At 44.1% G+C, this 13,727-nt stretch overlaps 1 protein-coding gene across 1 annotated transcript in view; it reads right to left on the bottom strand.

The window, feature by feature from the left end:
• COL27A1 (collagen type XXVII alpha 1 chain) overlaps positions 1-13,727 on the bottom strand; it is a 309,507-nt gene that overhangs the window by 266,974 nt on the left and 28,806 nt on the right. The gene's annotated exons all lie outside the window — the stretch shown is intronic.

Here is a 13,727-nt window from a genome sequence, read left to right as displayed (position 1 = left end):
CACATTCAGCTGGCAGTGTTATAGATTACATTTGTGTCCCTAGACAGAATGTTCATCTGTTCCCAGGAATTAGGGTAACAACAAGAGAAGAGAGTGACCATCAACCCATTTCAACTCACTTAATTTTAGAATCAGATTGTAGATTAGTGACCCAGTTAGACAAGTATGTGTCAAGTAGGCTAGACATTGTTAGTGAGAAAAGAATAAGATGGGAGCATGTGAATACCCAGAATCTCAAATCCTGTCTGAAATCAAATGAGGGAATAGCCCTGGGAAATCTGATATGTGCTCTGGATACAAACATTGAGTCTGTGCTGTCTGCATACCAAACAATTTGTTCACAAATTAAACCCTGGTTACTAAAAAGGGACAGTAGAAATGGTCTGAGGAATATAAAAAGTACTTGGTTTGATGCAGATTGTAGAGTTTCAAGGAATAGACTGAGAAAACAAATGAGGATTGCTCGTGATACCTTGGACAATGAAGCACATGTACTTATGCTTAAACTTAGGCGAAATTATAAGAAATTACTCATAGATAAGAAAATTAATTATTATGCAAAAAGTTGGTTAGAGTTGGAACAGGCGGCCAGAAACAAAAATTCAGCAAGTTTTTGGCGTATGGTATCTGCCAGATTTAGAACAGACAATTATAGTGTAGAGATTCCTGTATCTGCTAAAGTATGGGAAGACTTTTATTTCGAACTATTTAGGGATAAGGCAAACGGGGAAGGAATAAATGTTGCAGAAGACATTGATGCCATTCCCAAATGGCCTCCAATTTTAAAACAAGAAATAAAGCCTCTCATTCTCATGTTAAAGAATAACAAGGCTCCTGGAGAAGATTTTTTGCCGCCAGAACTTTTTAAAGACAATGTTGACTGGTGGGCTTCTGTTCTTGCAGGCCTCTACACTCATATAAGTAATACTGGTCGTATACCTAATGGATGGAAACTTAGCATAGTAATTCCCTTATTTAAAAAAGGTGATCGCAGAGACCCCAGTAACTATAGACCTATCAGTTTAATAGATATCCCTGCAAAAATCTATGCCAGATTCTTATACCAAAAATTAGAGGAGTGGGCGGAACAAAATGCTATTTTGGTAGAAGAGCAGGCAGGTTTTAGGCAGGGAAGGTCTGTTATTGATAATTGTTTCACACTATCTCATTTGATATCTAAATACACCTCAAAGGGTGGACAGCTCTTCACAGCATTCATCGATTTAACTGCAGCCTTTGATTCAATTAATAGAAGTCTTCTCTGGGATAAGTTGGCTAAAACAAACATTGATCAGAGACTCCTTTTTCTTATAAAGATCCTCTATACAGATACCCGTTTAAAGGTTAGAACAGGGGTAAACCAAGCTTTAACAAACGACATTCCCACAAGTAAAGGAGTTCGTCAGGGTTGTATTCTTGCGCCATTCCTCTTCAATTTCTATGTTAATGATGTAGTTTCCGCACTACATAGTCAAGAGCTTCATATGCCAAGGATACTGGATAAATCGTTGAATATCCTCCTTTATGCGGATGATATGATTTTGTTTTCTACCACACAGGTTGGTTTGCGGAGGCTTCTGAGAAAATTTAGTTTATATTGCAGAGAAAATGATTTAACGATTAATGGTAAGAAATCAAAAGTGTTAGTCTTTGGAAAGAAAAAGAAGCGATATAAGTGGGTTTTGGATTCTAATGAAATTGACCAGGTGGATTCATTTATCTATCTTGGCTTAGAGTTTACTTCCTCAGGTTCTTGGGCACTGCAGTTAAAAAGAAACGAACTAAAGGCAACGGTGTGTGCAAAATCCTTGAACAAGCTCTTGAATTATAGACATCCTGGTTCTCTTTTGCCAGTAATTAATGTGTACAAGGCTAAAGTGTTGCCGATAATAATTTATGGGGCTGAAATCTGGGGCTTTTCTAAAAGTAGGGAAATAGAAAGGGTCCAAAACCGTTTCTTTCGTATGATTCTAGGGGTTGCATTTGCCTGTCCAGCATACGTGCTTAGATCGGAATTAGGTATCTTGGCTGTTTTAGACCAAATACATTGTAGGCTATTTAATTATTGGTTCAAGCTAGTGTCGATGAATGAAGCCAGGCTTCCAAAGATGTGTCTTCTCGAGCAGATGGCCAAACCTTTAAAAACTTCCTGGCTTTATAAATTTAGTAAGATGCTACCAAACTATGGCTTTAGTCTGCAGGCACTTAGCATTTCAAACACCAATATAAGAAATGCCATTAAACTCAGGATTTCAGATATTAGAAGGCAGTCTGATATAGCGGCAGTGTCAAAATCAAGGGCCATGAAATGGCTAGCCAAAACAAAATTCCATTTCAAAGAAGAAAAATATTTGTTTTTTGTTATGAAACGGGCCCATCGAGTAGCCTTTACCCGGCTTCGATTCGAGCTGATGGACACAATGATGTTACAGGGTAGATTCCAAGGTATTCCATCGAAAGATAGGCTATGTATATGTGGCAACCCTGAAATTGAAGATTTAACTCACTATTTACTTGAATGTTGTTTATATTCAAAATGTAGAGAACATTATCTATCTATGTTTTTAATACGCATGAGAGACTGGTCAGCCAAGGATAAATTGGCCTTTCTCCTACGCGGTTCTAACTATTTTGTGACCCAGAGGGTTGCTCTCTTCGCTCTTAAAGCAGCCAGTATAAGGAAAAAAGAATTAGAAAAAATGGATTAATTAATAAGTTTTTATCAAATGTTGCAATATATGTGGGGTTTTATTAACTGTTAGTCATATATAATGTATTAATTATGAACTGTATATTGTTTTAGAATTTTAAATCATAAATTTTAAGTATTTGTTTGTTTTTAATAATATGTGATTTTTTTGAAATGGTCAGTAGACTTATTCAATAAAGGTATTCATTCATTCATTCATTCAAAAGAGAGATTTGCAAGAAACCAGGAATCAGATTATCAGACATTGTGTCACAAACCCCCGAATTAAAACAGGACCCTAAGGAAGTGGCCTTCCTAAAACTGCAGATGCTTTTGGACTTCAACTCTTATCAGCTATGAATGCTTGGAATTGTAGTCTAATTTTAGGATGCTTTTAGGATGGGTTTTTTTAGGAAGTTTTAACAATGCATGCTATGTTTTTAATCAATATTTTATCATTACTGTTGTTGCAACCAGGATGATCAGGGGTCTGGAAACAAAGCCCTATGAAGAACTGGGCATGTTTAGCTTGGAGAAGAGAAGATTGAGGGGAGACATGATAGCACTTTTCAAATACTTAAAAGGTTGTCACACAGAGGAGGGCCAGGATCTCTTTTCGATCCACCCAGGGCCGATCTACACCAAGCAGGATATAACACTTTTAAAACATTATGAAAACGGTATATGTAATGTGTCCTGGGCCTGAACAGTTGTTATAACCCTTATAAACCATTATAAGCAGTAGTGTAGATCCTGCCCCAGAGTGCAGGACACAGAATAACGGGCTCAAGTTAAAGGAAGCCAGATTCCAGCTGGACATCAGGAAAAACTTCCTGACTATTAGAGCAGTACGATAATGAAATCAGTTACCTAGGGAGGTTGTGGGCTCTCCCACACTAGAGGCCTTCAAGAGGCAGCTGGACAACCCTCTGTCAGGGATGCTTTAGGGTGGATTCCTGCATTGAGCAGGGGGTTGGACTCGAGGGCCTTGTAGGTCCCTTCCAACTCTGCTATTCTGTGATTCAATTATTCCCCGCCTCAATCAGGATGGAGAGGTGGGTAAAAAATATTATTATTATTATTATTATTATTATTATTATTATTAAAACATCTGGAGGGCACCAGATTGGGGAAGGCTTGCATAGACAATAAGAACTCAAGGAGAACCGTGCTGGATCTAAGCCAGCATTCTGTTCCCATAGGGTCCAAACATATACCCACTGGAAACCCACAAGCAGGATGGATTAGGGTGGATTCCTGCATTGAGCAGGGGGTTGGACTCGATGGCCTTGTAGGCCCCTTCCAACTCTGCTATTCTATGATTCTATGAGTGCAAGAGCACCATGTCATCATGGCCACAGCAACTGGTATTGAGAGGCCTTACTGCTTCTGATGCTAAATACTAGAACCACTGATAGCCTTCTCTCCATGAATTCATCTCATCCCCCTTTAAAGCCGTCCAGGGTGGGGGATGTAGTTTCAAGCACACAAAAAATGCACACAAAATCCAGTTATCTCAAAGCAGAAATGCCCGTGTAACTCAAGAGGGAAAGTTTACAATTCCTGGTCACCATCCAAAAAGGGGGGGGGGGGAAGGAGCAAGGAGAAAAGAAAAGGGGTGGGTGGGAGAGAGATTGAGAGAAGCTAGAGGGCTCTCCCTCTTTTGTCTCCTGCCAGGCCACAGAGTTGCAACCTGCCTTGACAGCCTCAGAGCTGAAATCGGTGCCAGGAAAAAACAAATATTCTCTACGCACACTTAACACTTCTCATTGTTTCCCTCTCTGGGATTAGCAAAAGATTAATGTTTCCACCCAATTATTGTAAGATTTATTCTGCCCCTGGGAGAAAAGCCTGTCCAAAATAGATTCCACTTTTCCTATCAAAGGAATATGGGTATCACAAAGCAAGAAAGAAACCCAGAAAGACACCCGCTCTAAAACAACCAGCCTACATGTCTTTGGTACGTCACCAATTTTAAAAACTGGCTGACGGTCACCTGTTGAACTGCCGTGCTGGCATTGGCTGAGCTGCCAAAGAGGTCACAGAATTCCGAGAAGCTTCAAACATATGAGAAGGACGTGCTAGTTAGGGTGACCGTATGAAAAGGAGGACAGGGCTCCTGTATCTTTAACAGTTGTATTGAAAAGGGAATTTCTGCAGGTGTAATTTGTATATATGGGGAACCTCGTGAAATTCCCTCTTCATCACAACAGTTGAAGCTGCAGGAGCTATACTGGAGTGACCAGATACAAAAGGGTGCAGGGCTCCTGCAGCTTTGTGATGAAGAGGGAATTTCACCAGGTGCAGCAGGCATACAAACGACACCTGCTGAAATCCCCTTTTCTACGCAACTGTTAAAGATACAGGAGCCCCCTCTCCTCCTTTCCATACGGTCACCCAAGTGTCAGTCGCGGAACGTTGATCATCAGTGCATTGAGTGTGCAAAGGAAGCGATGGGTTGGTTTGGCTGAGAGCAAAATCTCAGAGGGATAAAAGACAGGAGGGGTTCAGTGCTGTTGATAGAGGGGGAGGTGGGGAGAGTTGGGGAGAGTGGGCTGAACGCAGAGGAATGGAAAGGGGAGGAGTTTTACAGAACCATCAGGACAGCTATCAAATTCTCAGCCTTCCAGTCCATAACTCAGAATTTAAGGGGGGGGAAACAAAAAAACTGGCAAAGACTAGCCAGGGATCTATAAATTAAAGCTGGCCTTCATCAACCAACCAACAACATTTGAGGTCCCCCACCCAACCCTGCCCTTTTCTTTTTCAGCGTGCCAGCCACCAGATAAAAATAACAATAATTTTAAAAAGCTTTAAGAAATAAAATTAAAATCAGAAGGGGCAGGAAGGCCCCCATGAGCAGCACGTTGGAAACCTGAGATTATTAAGTTGTAAAAGAAGCATTTCAAGCTTTTGAAATAGGAGATGTGCAAACGACAGGAAAGCACGAAATGATCCATGGTCAAACAAAAGGGGTGGGTGATTTGGTGAACCCCACAGCCCAGAGGTTCAACACCCCCATTTTATTCCTGCAGTTCATGGTGGGGTTATGAATGGAGTTTAAAATGGAAAACAGAGCGCTTCAGCTATTGAAACAAAGCCCTATGAAGAGAGACTGAAAGAACTGAGCATGTTTAGCCTGGAGAACAGAAGATTGAGGGGAGACGTGATAGCACTCTTCAAATACTTAAAAGGTTGTCACCCAGAGGAGGGCCAGGATCTCTTCTCCATCATCCCAGAGTGCAGGACGGGCTCAAGTTAAAGGAAGCCAGATTCCAGCTGGACATCAGGAAAAACTTTCTGACTGTTAGAGCAGTACGACAATGGAACCAGTTGCCTAAGAAGGTGGTGGGCTCTCCCACACTAGAGGCCTTCAAGAGGCAGCTGGACAAGCATCTGTCAGGAATGCTTTAGGGTGGATTCCTGCATTGAGCAGGGGGTTGGACTCGATGGCCTTGTATGGTCCCTTCCAACTCTGCTATTCTATGATTCTATGATTGATTGATTACTGTTCATGCTTCTTCTTTTGCAGGGGGGTTGCTCTAACACGTTAGGAAGGAAGAAGCCATTCCAAAGTAGGGAATGGCAAGGTGGGGAAAGAAATGTTAATTCTGTGCATCACAACTGACGTTATGCCTTCCTTGTGGGCTTCCCATAGGCACACGGTTGGCCATTGCGTGAGCAGAATGTTGGACCAGAGAGGCCTTTGGCTTGGTCCAGCCCATTTCTTTTCCTGTTCTTATTGTTCATGTAACCCTTTCCCAACCTGGTGCCTTCCATATGTTTTGGACTACAACTCCCAGCATTGGGCATGCTGGCTGGGGCTGCTGGGTGTTGAAATCCAAATGTCTCAAGGGCACCAGTTTTGGGAAGGCTGGTTCATAAGCTATGGTCAATGATGCAACACTGTGTTGTTTCCAGCACCTCTGGTGTGGTGTAGTGGTTAGAGTGTTGGACTGGGAGTTGGTAGATCCAGGTTCTAGTCCCCACTCGGCCATGGAAGCTCACTGCATTACTTTGGGCCAATCACAAACTCTCAGCCCAACCTACCTCACAGGGTTGTTGTTGTGAGGATAAAATGAAGAGGAGGAGGAGGATTATGTACGCTGCCTTGGGTCCCTTAAGTAGGAAAATGTCTGCTGCTTTGGTTCCTTAAGGAGATATTTTTCTCCCTCTCCCATAATACTAGAACCCAGCGGGGTCCTCCCATAAAGCTGATTAGTGGGCGATTCAGGACAGATCAAAGGAAGGACTTCTTCACACAGCGCAGAGTTAAACTATGGAATTCACTACCACAAGATGTGGTGATGCGCACCAATTTGGATGGCTTTAAAAGGTGGTTGGACAAATCCCTGGAGGAGGAGAAGGCTATCAATGGCTACTAGTCCTGATGGCTTTGTGCTACTTCCAGTATCAGAGGCAGTAAGCCTGCATGCACCAGTTGCTGGGGAACATGGGCGGGAGGGTGCTGTTGCACTGTGTCCTGCTTGTGGGTTCTTGGTTAACAGCTGGTTGGCCACTGTGGGAACAAAATGCTGGACCAGATGGACCCTTGGTTTGATCCAGCAGGGCTCTTCTTACATTCTTAGTGTGTGTGGGGGGGCGGGGGAACGGGATATAAATGTAATGAATAAATCGATAAATCACATCTTTTAATTCGACCGCCTTTAGTGACGGCTATCACAGAGCCAAGTCGCTATCAAACTTACATGCTCTTTTCTCCTCCGTCGCATTCCCACCTCCCCCCTGTTTTGCTAACCACCGTTTTCCAAATGAACAACATCTGGGAAGCCCCTGCAGTGCAGGGAGCACGAATTCCCGGCCTGCAATCTCCTTGATCAAAGTGAGATGGGCCAGCTGAGATAGAACATGCAAGATGGGAAAAGATCTGGCCACAAAGCCTGGCCTCCCCCAAAATGCCTGCCCGAGAGCGTAAAGGCCATGCCAGAGCAGTTACTCAACCAGAGAGCTATTTATTATCAGCATCTGTATTCTGAAAACGCATTTGTCTGGCTGCATCAATGTTAAGTTGTTACATTTCATCTCACTCTCCACTCTGGGCACGTCCAACAAAGTACTACAGAAAGCGAGGAAGAAAGAGCGAGAACCCTCAAAATTAGTCACCGCAAAAGGTCAAGGAAGCCAAGTTGAGTACGGCGTTAACCTTTCCCTCAACGACGTGCCAACTTTATTATTTAGGAGGTCAGATTTGGATGGAGGCTGCTTCGCTCTTTGTCCACGGAGCCTGATCTTTCCACAAACTATGGAGAAATCGCTAGAATTCACGTTCCAAAAACCCCATCCATGATTCATAGACCAGGGGTCACATTTCCCAGCCTTGCAGGAGACCCAGGATTCATCACTCTGCGTGGAATTCGTCAGAGCAGAAGCCAGAGTCAACCTTCACTGAGAAGTGAGGATCTCCAAAAAGTTTCCGTGATTTCCATTCAGGTTTGGGGGGGCGGGGCTCCCCCTAAACTATCAGTGAGTTTCTGGCAAATACTTGGCTTTCGGGGGAAAGATATGTGTCCATAATAGATACCATGTTGGAGATGCGTGATCATATCTCCCAAAAAACTTGAGCTTGTCCTTCTTTTCATGTTTTTCACTTAGAAGTAGCCTTGCAGGATCGGGACCACCACCAGTAAGTAGGGGAAACTCCTCACCACTGTTCATATGCTGCATTCAGCCTTTTGACCCGCACAGGCTATAGGGCACATGCGACTCTCATGTTACAATAAAAAAAGGGCGACTCAAATGATGAAGGGGCTGGAGCATCTCCCCTAGGAGGGAAGTTTACAACAGCTGGGATTGTTTAGCTTGGAGAAAAAGAGGCTAAGGGGAGACATGATAGAGGTGTACAAAATTATGCATGGTATGGAAAATGTGGATGGGGAGACATTTTTCTCCCTCTCCCAGTGTGGTCATCCCATGAAGGTGATTGGATTATTCAGGACAAATAAAAGGAAGTCCTTCTTCACATAGCACATAGTTAAATTATGGAATTCACTACCATGAGATGTGGCCATGGCAATTTGGGTGCCTTTAAGTTCCTGGAGGAGAAGACTCTCAATGGCTACTAGTCCCTATGGCTCTATGCTACCTCCGTTATCAGAGACAATACACCAGTTGCTGGGGACCATGGGTTGGAGGTTGCTGTTGTACCATGTCCTGCTTGTGGGTCCCTGATCGTCAGCTGGTTGGCTACTGTGTGAACAGAGTGCTGGACCAGACGGACCTTTGGTCTGATCCACCATAGCTCTTCTTACGTTCTTAATATCTATACCAGCTACCAGTCCATTTCTGGGCACAATTCGAAGTGTTGGTTATGACCCACAAAACCCTACACAACTTGGCAACAGATTATCTGAAAGGCCACATTTCTCCTATACGAGCCTGCCTGGGTTTTAAGACCCTGAAGAGGAGCCATTCCTTCTGTCCCATCAACATCCGAAGCAGGTTCGACAGGAAAGCGAGAGAGAGCCTTCTTGGTGGCAGCTCCCAAACTCCTGAACTTCTTGCTAAAGGCGGTCTGGCTAGCCCCATCACTAACGACCTTTCACCAACAGGCAAATACATATTTATTTAGACAGGAACAATAATCCGATGTGTAAATACGTGGCCGTTGGCTTGAACTGGCTGTTTTTATTAGTTTTATAAAAGTGTTTTACCTGCCTTTCCCCCCCCCACATTATATTTTATTGCCGTTTTATTGTATTATGGCCGTCAGCCACCTTGAGTGACATTTGATGGTACAGCAGGATACAAATTTAACTAAGATACAAGTTGCCTTTCACCACCAGCCCCAAACTACAATCAGAGCAGTGATGCTGGATAAAAATGTCAGTGCTTTTTTCCATACACACACATTTTCAGGCTCAAAATCCCATGCAAATACAGACCCAAGCCGCTATTAGCCTTTCGGGAAGCCTTAACTGGAGATGCTTGTGAAATGAACTGGAGGCCTTTCTCAGGCACAACCTGTGCTCTGTCACTGAGTTATTGTCCTTTGCTTAAACATAAAACAAGTTTCTAGTCCCTATGGTTCTGAATAAAGGGCTGAATGCCTTATCCCAAGTCATAGCATTGTCCATCTAACACTATAATGGCTCAGTTCAGACAACACGTTAGTCAACGCAGTGTGGAAACTCCAGTGAAAAGTTGAGTTTGTTTGTTTGTTTGTTTGTTTATTTATTTATTTATTTATTTATTACATTTTTATACCGCCCAATAGACGAAGCTCTCATTACTATGTTTGCTTGACAGTTCCTCCACCCACTCTCCTCCCCTGGTCCTCCCAATGATATCCCATCAGCCACTGCTGCAGAAAACCAATCCCAGCAGCTCTCCTAGAGTAGCACTCACTGCTTTTGCCACTCTTGCCAGGGAACTCTGTAGCCAGCGGGAAAAGTCAAGTCAATGCAACGGAAAACTCCACGGGGCCCACCACACAACACTCTACACAACGGTTGTGCAGGAACTCTCCTCTGCACAGCGTGGATATTCTGCATGGAGTGTTTTAAAAAAACAAAACACTCCACCGTTGCATGGAGTTTTCCCAATGGACAACAAGTTTCTCAACTGCGGGGGGAAAACTCCACTGTGGAGTTCTAAAACCATCATTGAGAAGAGTGTTGTCTGAACTGAGCCACTGTCTATACTGACTGGCAGGAATCCTCCAGGATTTCAGTCTGGATGGATCCCTCCCACCCAATTGATACTGGTTAGGCCTCATCTTGAGTATTGTGTCCAGTTCTGGGCTCCACAATTCAAGAAGGATGCAGACAAGCTGGAGCGTGTTCAGAGGAGGGCAACCAGGATGATCAGGGGTCTGGAAACAAAGCCCTATGAGGAGAGACTGAAAGAACTGGGCACGTTTAACCTGGAGGAGAGAAGATTGAGGAGAGACATGAGAGCACTCTTCAAATACTTCAAAGGTTGTCACACAGAAGAGGGCCAGAATCTCTTCTCAATCCTCCCAGAGTGCAGGACACGGAATAATGGGCTCAAGTTACAGGAAGCCAGATTCCAGCTGGACATCAGGAAAAACTTCCTGACTGTTAGAGCAGTACGACAATGAAACCAGTTACCTAAGGAGGTTGTGGGCTCTCCCACACTAGAGGCATTCAAGAGGCAGCTGGACAACCATCTGTCAGGGATGCTTTAGGGTGGATTCCTGCATTGAGCAGGGGGTTGGACTCAATGGCCTTAGAGGCCCCTTCCAACTCTACTATTCTATGATTCTATGAAACGTCTCCTTGACAGCTCCTCACCCCTAGTGTTATCATAGATGACCCAGAAGGCTTTGGCAAAGGCATTCATGCTGCTGGGATGCCATGAAATTCCCCAGGACAGCCGTTCTGTCAAGGAGAGTTTTATAAGTTGTGAGATGCTAAAACAGAAGCATGATTCATTTTGCTAAGCCCAGGAGAACAACACATGGAAAAGGCATTTCTGCGCGAAAAGAAATGAATTAACACATGGGGGGAAGACAGGTGGTCTTGCTGAGCTTTTCCTGGCAAAAGTAGAGGATTATTAACCATTTCTATTGTGCTTTTTATAGAAAAGGTGCTTCATAACCAGTATAGGTCAATTTCCACTAACAGGCAGGCCAAATGGACACAACTCTCACTCAGCCCATTCATCTCCTCCGAAAGGGCTGTTCACACAACACGCCCACCCACACTCACTGGTTGAGTGTGGGTTGTAGTTGAAATGTGGGTTGTTAGTTGAACCGTGGGTTGTTAGTTGAACCGTGGGTTAGCATGCTGTCTAAACCCAGAATATTTTCTGCAGGGTAGCTCATTAACCATGCAGTGTGGCTCGCTAACCACCTTGAACCACCCAACCACAAACCATGGTTTCTCCAAATGGCTTGTTCAATAAAAATAAGTCACACTGAATGGTTAGGAAGCCACCCTGGGAAAATGTCATGGGTTCAAACAATACGCTAACTCACAGTGCAAAAGGTCCTGGTTCGATCCACAATATCTCTAAATCCCTGGGGAGCTTCGACCAATCAATGCAGAGAACACTGAGCTAGCCAAAGAAGTGGTCATTCCTAGACTTTGGCGCGTGCACATGTAAATGCATGCACACAAACACTAAAGAAGCCATGGAGTGCAGAGCCTGCCATTTGACACTCTGCCATTGCAGAGTTCAGTTCACAACTACAGACAACGTATTGACAAGGGTTGCTCAAACAGCCAGGAACGGAATTTTTCAAGACTCTCCAGGAGTCAAGGAGGAATCTTCCCAGGAGCTTATCAGACAGGAGGCCCAGGCTCAGAGATCGTCCTTCCCAGCTCTGGGAACTCAGTTGTCATGTTGCTCAGAACACTCCTACTTTCGATGGGAGGCAAATGACGAGGCTTGCTAAGTAATCCACAAAGCTTTGATTAAGCAACAAACATCTCTTCTACCTGAAGAGACTCTAACCTCTTGGAAACGTCCCCCTAGGCAAAACTATGCAAACTAAGCAAGACAATTGTCTGTTTAAGTAGAATAGGAAGCCACTTCTCAAATGCCTGTAACTTCAGAGTGCCTGGTGCGGCCTTGAGGAGATAAGCTCTGGAGAGGGCTGACTCCCACCTGGGGAATCGCCTGTGAGAGCTTCCTCCCCCACTGGTACAGGCTGGCTGGTGTCTGGCGCTGCGTCTTCTAGTTCTGAATCTGATTCTGATTGATTACCTGAAACATCTTCTCCCAAAACAGGGGCAGTAGACATGACACCTGAGTGCTTAAACAGATCCAAGGCTGTGCCATCTGAGAGACAGCAGGTGGGGAGGGGCTTTAAGTTTGAAAGCGAGAACATCCCTACACATAGAAAGCTAGATATCAGGGAAGGTGGAGCCTGGCTTGGCTTTCTTAGCCTTGTCCCTAATATGTTAGTTTTGTGTTAGTTAGGTGTTCTACCGGTTCTGGATGGGATTGCACTCACCCTGAAGGAGCAGGTTTGTAGCTTGGGGGTTCTTTTAGATCCATCATTGTCACTTGAGGCTCAGGTGACCTCAGTGGCATTCAACCTTCTACAAACTCCGGTTGGTGGCCCAGCTGCGCCTTTATCTAGACAGGGCTAACCTGGCTTCAGTTGTCCATGCTCTGGTAACCTCCAAGTTAGAATACTGCAATGCACTCTACGTAGGGCTGCCTTTGAAGACGGTTCAGAAGCTGCAGCTCGTGCAAAATGCAGCGGCCAGATTGATTTCGGGAACCAGTTCAACCATATAACACCTGCTCTGGTCCGCTTGCACTGGCTGCCTGTATGTTTCCGAGCCCAATTCAAGGTGATGGTTTTGACCTATAAAGCCTTACACCGCTTGGGACCACAATACCTGACGGAACGCCTCTCCCGACGTGAATATACCCGGTCACTGTGCTCAACATCTAAGGTCCTCCTCCGAGTGCCTACTCCGAGGGAAGCTCGGAGGATGGCAACAAGGGAGAGGGCCTTTTCGGTGGTGGCTCCCAGACTGTGGAACAATCTCCCTGACGAGGCTCGCCTGGCGCCAATGCTGCTATCTTTCCGGCGCCAGGTTAAGACTTTCCTCTTTGCCCAGGCATATGGCGGCACATCTTAATCACCCACATGTTTAGTTTTTAATGGCTTAATGCTTTATGTGTGTATGTTCTGTGTTTTAGAATTTTAAATTTTGTATACTCGTTTTTATCTCCATTTTTTAGAATTTTTTAGAGAGCCCTGGCTATGGGGGCAGTATATAAGTGTAAATAATAATAATAATAATAATAATAATAATAATAATAATAATAATAATAATAATTTTCTATGTACATAATATATATTTTTCTTTATGAGGAAGTATACACACACATACACACACTTGCAACCTGAAGTAGGACACTCCAGCAACAATTTTACCATGTGATTGCTGGTTTACGTAGACTGGCCCGACGTCTACGATACAATGCCCATTTCAGAGATGGAAACGACAAGTCACAATTTAATAGCAGAGATGAACATACAACATGAACACCTGTTCAATATTGCCTCAATGTCCAGACAAAGTGCATTAAGAAC

This window comes from Elgaria multicarinata, chromosome 19, assembly GCF_023053635.1.
Source record: "Elgaria multicarinata webbii isolate HBS135686 ecotype San Diego chromosome 19, rElgMul1.1.pri, whole genome shotgun sequence".
NCBI classification, from domain to species: domain Eukaryota; kingdom Metazoa; phylum Chordata; class Lepidosauria; order Squamata; family Anguidae; genus Elgaria; species Elgaria multicarinata.
The sequence above is the reverse complement of the archived record's forward strand: the minus strand, read 5'-3'. Positions and strand labels throughout refer to the sequence as shown.